Genomic DNA, 10,000 nt, shown 5'->3' on the forward strand with positions numbered 1-10,000 from the left:
CGCGGAGCCCCCCCTTCCCGCCGTTGCCTCTTGCCGCTACCCCCGCCCCCCCCCCGCTGCCGGTTTGCGCGGAGCCCCCCCTTCCCGCCGTTGCCTCTTGCCGCTACCCCCGCCCCCCCCCGCTGCCGGTTTGCGCGGAGCCCCCCCTTCCCGCCGTTGCCTCTTGCCGCTACCCCCCGCCCCCCCCCGCTGCCGGTTTGCGCGGAGCCCCCCCTTCCCGCCGTTGCCTCTTGCCGCTACCCCCCGCCCCCCCCCCGCTGCCGGTTTGCGCGGAGCCCCCCCGCCTGCCGTTGCCTCTTGCCGCGGCCACCACCGCCCCCCCCACACCCCCCGGCCCCCGTTACCGGTTTGCGCGGAGCCCCCCCTCCCGACGTTGCCTCTTGCCGCTGCTGCCACCCCCCAGCTCCCCACACCCCCCCGGCTCCCGTTAGCGGTTTGCGCGGAGCCCCCCCTTCCCGCCGTTGCCTCTTGCCGCTACCCCCGCCCCCCCCCCCCCGCTGCCGGTTTGCGCGGAGCCCCCCCGCCTGCCGTTGCCTCTTGCCGCGGCCACCACCGCCCCCCCCACACCCCCCCGGCCCCCGTTACCGGTTTGCGCGGAGCCCCCCCTCCCGACGTTGCCTCTTGCCGCTGCTGCCACCCCCAGCTCCCCACACCCCCCGGCTCCCGTTACCGCTTTGCACGGAGCCCCCCCCGCCCGCCGTTATCTCTTGCCGCTGCCGCGACCCATCTCCCCCCCCCCCCGCCGCCGCTAACTGCCCCCCCGAAGCCGCTAGCAGCTGGGCACCCCCCGCCAAAGCCGCCGCGGCTTCCCCTTCCCACATTGTCCCCTGGAGGGGGGATCGCGACGCGGGCTGCCGCTTCCCTCCCGGGCTGCCCGGCTGCTCTCTAACCCCTGCGACCGAGGCGGCGCTGTTAGGGCGGCCGTGCCGGTGCCCCTTGCCGCAGCTAGCCTCTCGCCGCTGCCCCTCCCGTCCGTCGTCCCCCGTCCCCAAAAACTTGCTGCTCTCCACGCTGGAGCCTGCACGGGGGAGGTTGCGCTCCGCTCCTCCGGCCCTAAAGCCGCCCTCGCCCGCCCCCCCGGCTTGCCGCTTGGCTGGGCTGCCCGCCCCGCCCGCTAATCCCCCCAACGCCCCCACCCCAAAAACACCCCAGCCCTACCGCATGCCGCTCCCCCTCTCCCCGCTCTCGCTGACCGCTGCCACCCCCCCCCACCCCTCCCCCCCGAAACAAACCCCCCAGCCCTACCGCATGCCGCTCCCCCTCTCTCCCTAGCCTGCCCCCCCCCGCCGTCGCTTGCTGCTGCTGCTGCCGCCGCCGCCGCCGCCGCCGCCGCCGCCGCCGCCGGCGGGACCCGCCTCGGTCTGGTGGCGCGCGCTCGGAGATCCCCGGCTACCCGTCCCGTCCGTCCCTCCCTCCCGCCCCGCCCCGGGGGAGGGCCCGGGGCAGCGCGGGCAGGCGGGGAGCAAAAAAAAGGCGCGGGCGCCAAAAAACGTCGGGGTCCCGGGGTGGCGGAGGGGGGCGGCGGCGGGGGCGGCGGCGGGTACACGGCGCCGGGTCCAGGGCGCCGGGTCCAGCCCGTCCCGGGGCGGGGACAGGTGGTGTCGTCCGTCCCCGCCCCCGTAACCTGCTCTGAAGCATCCGCTTCCCGCCGCGGTTCGCCCTCCACCCCCCCGCCGCACACGCAGCTGCCGCTTCCCGCCGCCTCTGCCCCCCGCCCCGGGATCAACCACCCGCCGGGTCCAGCCGGTCCCGGTCCCGGGAACCTGCTCCCGGGGCCAGCCGGAGCCACGCACCCTCCTCTGACGCTTCCAGCTGCCGCCTCCCCTCCCACCCCCCAAACTCACACTGGCCCTCGCCGGCCCGCCCACCCGCCTACCTGCTTGCCCGCCGCCGCTGGGTGGCGTGCCGGACACTCTCGCACACAGGTACACAGACAGGGACACAGGGACACAGGCACTCAGGCACACAGGGACACAGGGACACAGGGACACAAGGACACAGGGACACAGGCACTCAGGCACTCAGGCACTCAGGGACACAGGGACACAGGGACACAGGCACTCAGGCACTCAGGGACACAGGGACACAGGGACACAGGGACACAGGCACTCAGGCACACAGGGACACAGGTGGCGGGCCGGAGGCCGCTCTCCACTGTGTGGCAGGGGTCCAAGAGCCACCCCAGCCCAACCCAGAGGGTCTTTTGCACCTCTCTAGAGGCCACCCAGAGACCCCAGGCCGCAGCAGAAGCCTCTCCCGCACGCTCTGCAGGCTTCTCAGCCACCCCAGGCCGCAGCAGAAGCCTCTCCCGCACGCTCTGCAGGCTTCTCAGCCACCCCAGGCCGCACCAGAAGCCTCCCCCGCACGCTCTGCAGGCTTCCGACCCACCCCAGGCCGCACCAGAAGCCTCCCCCGCAAGCTCTGCAGGCTTCCGACCCACCCCAGGCCGCAGCAGAAGCCTCTCCCGCACGCTCTGCAGGCTTCTCAGCCACCCCAGGCCGCAGCAGAAGCCTCTCCCGCACGCCCTGCAGGCTTCTCAGCCACCCCAGGCCGCACCAGAAGCCTCTCCCGCACGCTCTGCAGGCTTCTCAGCCACCCCAGGCCGCACCAGAAGCCTCCCCCGCACGCTCTGCAGGCTTCTCAGCCACCCCAGGCCGCAGCAGAAGCCTCTCCCGCACGCTCTGCAGGCTTCTCAGCCACCCCAGGCCGCACCAGAAGCCTCTCCTGCACGCTCTGCAGGCTTCCGACCCACCCCAGGCCGCACCAGAAGCCTCTCCCGCACGCCCTGCAGGCTTCTCAGCCACCCCAGGCCGCACCAGAAGCCTCTCCCGCACGCTCTGCAGGCTTCCCACCCACCCCAGGCCGCAGCAGAAGCCTCTCCCGCACGCCCTGCAGGCTTCTCAGCCACCCCAGGCCGCAGCAGAAGCCTCTCCCGCACGCTCTGCAGGCTTCTCAGCCACCCCAGGCCGCAGCAGAAGCCTCTCCCGCACGCTCTGCAGGCTTCCCACCCACCCCAGGCCGCAGCAGAAGCCTCTCCCCGCACGCCCTGCAGGCTTCTCAGCCACCCCAGGCCGCACCAGAAGCCTCTCCCGCACGCTCTGCAGGCTTCCCACCCACCCCAGGCCGCAGCAGAAGCCTCTCCCGCACGCCCTGCAGGCTTCTCAGCCACCCCAGGCCGCAGCAGAAGCCTCTCCCGCACGCTCTGCAGGCTTCTCAGCCACCCCAGGCCGCAGCAGAAGCCTCTCCCGCACGCTCTGCAGGCTTCTCAGCCACCCCAGGCCGCAGCAGAAGCCTCTCCCGCACGCTCTGCAGGCTTCTCAGCCACCCCAGGCCGCACCAGAAGCCTCTCCCGCACGCTCTGCAGGCTTCCGACCCACCCCAGGCCGCACCAGAAGCCTCCCCCGCACGCTCTGCAGGCTTCTCCGCCACCCCAGGCCGCACCAGAGGATCTTTTGCACCTCTCTGGACGCCACCCAGAGACTCCAGGCCGCACCAGAGGCCCCCCCCCCAACCATTTACAGGCTGCAGTGCCAGCCTAGGCCCCGCTGGCAGCCTCCCTTGTCTGCTTTGGAAGGCCTCCCATCCACTCCAGACCTGCCTGGAGGCCTCCCTCGACTGCTCCCGGGGCCCTCGAAGCCACCCTAGGCCTTTCTGGAGGACCTGCTCGACCGCTCGGGCGGCTTCTGACGCACCCTCGGCCATCCGGCGCCCAGCAGCTCCCAGGGCCAGGCACCGGCCTCCCCCTCCGGCCGCCCCTGGGGCCGGGGGTGGCTCGGACTCGGCGCCCCCAACGTGTCGTCCCGTCCCCCCCCCGCCCCGCACCGCCGAACATTCGCTGCAGCCGAGGGCTTGCCGCTCGACGCCTACCCCACCCGCCCAGCCCCCCGCTGCGGCCCGGCGCTGCCCCGGCCGCTGCGCCCCGCCTCTCATCGCTCCCCCCACCCGGCAACCGGCCGCCGGGCACGGCAAGTCCCAGGGCAGGGAACAGGTGCTGCCGGGACCCCGTGCTGGCTGCCGGCTTCCCGGGGCTGCCCCGGGCACGGACAGGTCGCCCCCCCCGCCCCGGCGAATGTTCACCGAACTGGCTGCCGGCTGCCTTCGAGCACCCCCCGCCCCCCGCCACTATCGTCCCCCCCGCCCCCCCTCCGCCTCCGCTGCCGCTTCTCCCCGCACCGCCTCCACTGCCTCCCCCCGCCGCCGGCGAACGAGTCGCCGGATCCGTAGGGTGCCGGGAGCCCGAACGGCGAGCGGCTCCGGCTGCTGCCGGGACCGCGGGGATTCGAGCCGGTCCGGCCGCGGCCGGGACCCCGTGCCGGAAGCCGGCATCCCGGGACGGCCCCGGGACGGCCCCGGTCGCCGGCCGGGTGACGTTCAGCGAAGCGGCTGCCGCCAGTCTTTGGGCCTCCCCCGTGCCGGGGCCGCGGGGATTCGAGCCGGTCCGGCCGCGGCCGGGATCCCGGGCCGGACGATGGCTTCCCGGGCCGGTCCCGGTCGCCTCCCGGGTGACGTTCACCGAAGCGGCTGCCGGCTGTCTTCGAGCCCCCCCCCCCCCTCCGCCTCCGCTGCCGCTTCTCCCCGCACCCCCTCCACTGCCTCCCCCCGCCGCCGGCGAACGAGTCGCCGGATCTGTAGGGTGCCGGGAGCCCGAACGGCGAGCGGCTCCGGCTGCTGCCGGGACCGCGGGGCTTCGAGCCGCTCCGGCCGCGGCCGGGACCCCGTGCCGGAAGCCGGCATCCCCGGACAGCCCCGGGACGGCCCCGGTCGCCGGCCGGGTGACGTTCACCGAAGCGGCTGCCGGCTGTCTTCGAGCCCCCCCCCCCTCCGCCTCCGCTGCCGCTTCTGCCCGCACCCCCTCCACTGCCTCCCCCCGCCGCCGGCGAACGAGTCGCCGGATCCGTAGGGTGCCGGGAGCCCGAACGGCGAGCGGCTCCGGCTGCTGCCGGGACCGCGGGGATTCGAGCCGCTCCGGCCGCGGCCGGGACCCCGTGCCGGATGCCGGCATCCCGGGACGGCCCCGGGACGGCCCCGGTCGCCGGCCGGGTGACGTTCACCGAAGCGGCTGCCGCCAGTCTTTGGGCCTCCCCCGTGCCGGGGCCGCGGGGCTTCGAGTCGGTCCGGCCGCGGCTGGGACCCCGTGCCTGTCGCAGGCTTCCCGGGACGGCCCCGGAACGGCCGCGGTCGCCGGCCGGGTGACGTTCACCGAGGCGACTGCCGGCTGTCTTCGAGCCCCCCCCGCCCCCTGCCGGAGCCGCGGGGATACGAGCCGGTCCGGCCGCGGCCGGGACCCCGTGCCGGAAGCCGGCATCCCGGGACGGCCCCGGGACGGCCCCGATCGCCTCCTGGGTGACGTTCACCGAAGCGGCTGCCGGCTGTCTTCGAGCCCCCCCCCCTCCGCCTCCGCTGCCGCTTCTCCCCGCACCGCCTCCACTGCCTCCCCCCGCTGCCGGCGAACGAGTCGGCGGATCCATACCGTCCCGAGAGCCCGAGGCGGCGGCACCCAGTGCGGGTCCGGCCGAGGCCGGGACCCCGTGCCTGTCGCAGGCTTCCCGGGACGGCCCCGGAACGGCCGCGGTCGCCGGCCGGGTGACGTTCACCGAAGCGGCTGCCGCCAGTCTTTGGGCCTCCCCCGTGCCGGGGCCGCGGGGATTCGAGCCGGTCCGGCCGCGGCCGGGACCCCGTGCCGGAAGCCGGCATCCCGGGACGGCCCCGGGACGGCCCCGGTCGCCGGCCGGGTGACGTTCACCGAAGCGGCTGCCGCCAGTCTTTGGGCCTCCCCCGTGCCGGGGCCGCGGGGATTCGAGCCGGTCCGGCCGCGGCCGGGATCCGGGGCCGGACGATGGCTTCCCGGGCCGGTCCCGGTCGCCTCCCGGGTGACGTTCACCGAAGCGGCTGACGGCTGTCTCCGAGCACCCCCCCCCCCTCCGCCTCCGCTGCCGCTTCTGCCCGCACCTCCTTCACTGCCTCCCCCCCCCCGCCCGCGAACGAGTCGCCGGATCCGTAGGGTGCCGGGAGCCCGAACGGCGAGCGGCTCCGGCTGCTGCCGGGACCGCGGGGATTCGAGCCGCTCCGGCCGCGGCCGGGACCCCGTGCCGGAAGCCGGCATCCCGGAACGGCCCCGGGACGGCCCCGGTCGCCGGCCGGGTGACGTTCAGCGAAGCGGCTGCCGCCAGTCTTTGGGCCTCCCCCGTGCCGGGGCCGCGGGGATTCGAGCCGGTCCGGCCGCGGCCGGGATCCCGGGCCGGACGATGGCTTCCCGGGCCGGTCCCGGTCGCCTCCCGGGTGACGTTCACCGAAGCGGCTGCCGGCTGTCTTCGAGCCCCCCCCCCCCCTCCGCCTCCGCTGCCGCTTCTCCCCGCACCCCCTCCACTGCCTCCCCCCGCCGCCGGCGAACGAGTCGCCGGATCTGTAGGGTGCCGGGAGCCCGAACGGCGAGCGGCTCCGGCTGCTGCCGGGACCGCGGGGCTTCGAGCCGCTCCGGCCGCGGCCGGGACCCCGTGCCGGAAGCCGGCATCCCCGGACAGCCCCGGGACGGCCCCGGTCGCCGGCCGGGTGACGTTCACCGAAGCGGCTGCCGGCTGTCTTCGAGCCCCCCCCCCCTCCGCCTCCGCTGCCGCTTCTGCCCGCACCCCCTCCACTGCCTCCCCCCGCCGCCGGCGAACGAGTCGCCGGATCCGTAGGGTGCCGGGAGCCCGAACGGCGAGCGGCTCCGGCTGCTGCCGGGACCGCGGGGATTCGAGCCGCTCCGGCCGCGGCCGGGACCCCGTGCCGGATGCCGGCATCCCGGGACGGCCCCGGGACGGCCCCGGTCGCCGGCCGGGTGACGTTCAGCGAAGCGGCTGCCGCCAGTCTTTGGGCCTCCCCCGTGCCGGGGCCGCGGGGCTTCGAGTCGGTCCGGCCGCGGCTGGGACCCCGTGCCTGTCGCAGGCTTCCCGGGACGGCCCCGGAACGGCCGCGGTCGCCGGCCGGGTGACGTTCACCGAGGCGACTGCCGGCTGTCTTCGAGCCCCCCCCCCCCCTGCCGGAGCCGCGGGGATACGAGCCGGTCCGGCCGCGGCCGGGACCCCGTGCCGGAAGCCGGCATCCCGGGACGGCCCCGGGACGGCCCCGATCGCCTCCTGGGTGACGTTCACCGAAGCGGCTGCCGGCTGTCTTCGAGCCCCCCCCCCCTCCGCCTCCGCTGCCGCTTCTCCCCGCACCGCCTCCACTGCCTCCCCCCGCTGCCGGCGAACGAGTCGGCGGATCCATACCGTCCCGAGAGCCCGAGGCGGCGGCACCCAGTGCGGGTCCGGCCGAGGCCGGGACCCCGTGCCTGTCGCAGGCTTCCCGGGACGGCCCCGGAACGGCCGCGGTCGCCGGCCGGGTGACGTTCACCGAAGCGGCTGCCGCCAGTCTTTGGGCCTCCCCCGTGCCGGGGCCGCGGGGATTCGAGCCGGTCCGGCCGCGGCCGGGACCCCCGTGCCGGAAGCCGGCATCCCGGGACGGCCCCGGGACGGCCCCGGTCGCCGGCCGGGTGACGTTCACCGAAGCGGCTGCCGCCAGTCTTTGGGCCTCCCCCGTGCCGGGGCCGCGGGGATTCGAGCCGGTCCGGCCGCGGCCGGGATCCGGGGCCGGACGATGGCTTCCCGGGCCGGTCCCGGTCGCCTCCCGGGTGACGTTCACCGAAGCGGCTGACGGCTGTCTCCGAGCACCCCCCCCCCCCCTCCGCCTCCGCTGCCGCTTCTGCCCGCACCTCCTTCACTGCCTCCCCCCCCCGCCCGCGAACGAGTCGCCGGATCCGTAGGGTGCCGGGAGCCCGAACGGCGAGCGGCTCCGGCTGCTGCCGGGACCGCGGGGATTCGAGCCGCTCCGGCCGCGGCCGGGACCCCCGTGCCGGAAGCCGGCATCCCGGGACGGCCCCGGGACGGCCCCGGTCGCCGGCCGGGTGACGTTCACCGAAGCGGCTGCCGCCAGTCTTTGGGCCTCCCCCGTGCCGGGGCCGCGGGGATTCGAGCCGGTCCGGCCGCGGCCGGGATCCGGGGCCGGACGATGGCTTCCCGGGCCGGTCCCGGTCGCCTCCCGGGTGACGTTCACCGAAGCGGCTGACGGCTGTCTCCGAGCACCCCCCCCCCCCTCCGCCTCCGCTGCCGCTTCTGCCCGCACCTCCTTCACTGCCTCCCCCCCCCGCCCGCGAACGAGTCGCCGGATCCGTAGGGTGCCGGGAGCCCGAACGGCGAGCGGCTCCGGCTGCTGCCGGGACCGCGGGGATTCGAGCCGCTCCGGCCGCGGCCGGGACCCCGTGCCGGAAGCCGGCATCCCGGGACGGCCCCGGGACGGCCCCGATCGCCTCCTGGGTGACGTTCACCGAAGCGGCTGCCGGCTGTCTTCGAGCCCCCCCCCGCCTCCGCCTCCGCTGCCGCTTCTGCCCGCACCCCCTCCACTGCCTCCCCCCCGCCGCCGGCGAACGAGTCGCCGGATCCGTAGGGTGCCGGGAGCCCGAACGGCGAGCGGCTCCGGCTGCTGCCGGGACCGCGGGGCTTCGAGCCGGTCCGGCCGCGGCCGGGACCCCGTGCCGGAAGCCGGCATCCCCGGACGGCCCCGGGACGGCCCCGATCGCCTCCTGGGTGACGTTCACCGAAGCGGCTGCCGGCTGTCTTCGAGCCCCCCCCCGCCTCCGCCTCCGCTGCCGCTTCTGCCCGCACCCCCTCCACTGCCTCCCCCCGCCGCCGGCGAACGAGTCGCCGGATCCGTAGGGTGCCGGGAGCCCGAACGGCGAGCGGCTCCGGCTGCTGCCGGGACCGCGGGGCTTCGAGCCGGTCCGGCCGCGGCCGGGACCCCGTGCCGGAAGCCGGCTTCCCGGACGGCCCCGGGACGGCCCCGATCGCCTCCTGGGTGACGTTCACCGAAGCGGCTGCCGGCTGTCTTCGAGCCCCCCCCCCCTCCGCCTCCGCTGCCGCTTCTGCCCGCACCCCCTCCACTGCCTCCCCCCGCCGCCGGCGAACGAGTCGCCGGATCCGTAGGGTGCCGGGAGCCCGAACGGCGAGGGGCTCCGGCTGCTGCCGGGACCGCGGGGATTCGAGCCGGTCCGGCCGCGGCCGGGACCCCCGTGCCGGAAGCCGGCATCCCGGGACGGCCCCGGGACGGCCCCGGTCGCCGGCCGGGTGACGTTCAGCGAAGCGGCTGCCGCCAGTCTTTGGGCCTCCCCCGTGCCGGGGCCGCGGGGCTTCGAGTCGGTCCGGCCGCGGCTGGGACCCCGTGCCTGTCGCAGGCTTCCCGGGACGGCCCCGGAACGGCCGCGGTCGCCGGCCGGGTGACGTTCACCGAGGCGACTGCCGGCTGTCTTCGAGCCCCCCCCCCCCCCTACCGGAGCCGCGGGGATACGAGCCGGTCCGGCCGCGGCCGGGACCCCCGTGCCGGAAGCCGGCATCCCGGGACGGCCCCGAGACGGCCCCGATCGCCTCCTGGGTGACGTTCACCGAAGCGGCTGCCGGCTGTCTTCGAGCCCCCCCCCCCTCCGCCTCCGCTGCCGCTTCTCCCCGCACCCCCTCCACTGCCTCCCCGCGCCGCCCGCGAACGAGTCGCCGGATCTGTAGGGGGCCGGGAGCCCGAGGCGGCGAGCGGCTCCGGCTGCTGCCGGGACCGCGAGGCTTCGAGCCGGTCCGGCCGCGGCCGGGATCTCGTGCCGAACGTCGTCTTCCCGGGACGGTCCCGGGAGGGCCCCAGTCTCCTCCCGGGTGACGTTCACCGAAGCGGCTGCCGGCTGTCTTCGAGCCCCCACCCCTGCCGTGGCCGCGGGGATTCGCCCCGGTCCGGCAGCTGACGGTTCCCTGTGCCGGACGCCGGCTTCCCGGGACAGCCCCGGGACACCCCCGGTCGCCTCCCGGGTGACGTTCACCGAAGCTGCTGCCGCCTGTCTTTGTCCCCCCCCCCCGTGCTCTCCCTCAGCCGGGAGGTAGACGTGCTCTCCCTCGGCGAGTAGACGTGCTCTCCCTCGGCGAGTAGACGTGCTCTCCCTGGGCGAGTA

This window comes from Melanerpes formicivorus, unplaced genomic scaffold (assembly GCF_026170545.1).
Source record: "Melanerpes formicivorus ecotype bairdi unplaced genomic scaffold, bMelFor1.0.p_v2 SCAF_1078, whole genome shotgun sequence".
Lineage (NCBI taxonomy): Eukaryota > Metazoa > Chordata > Aves > Piciformes > Picidae > Melanerpes > Melanerpes formicivorus.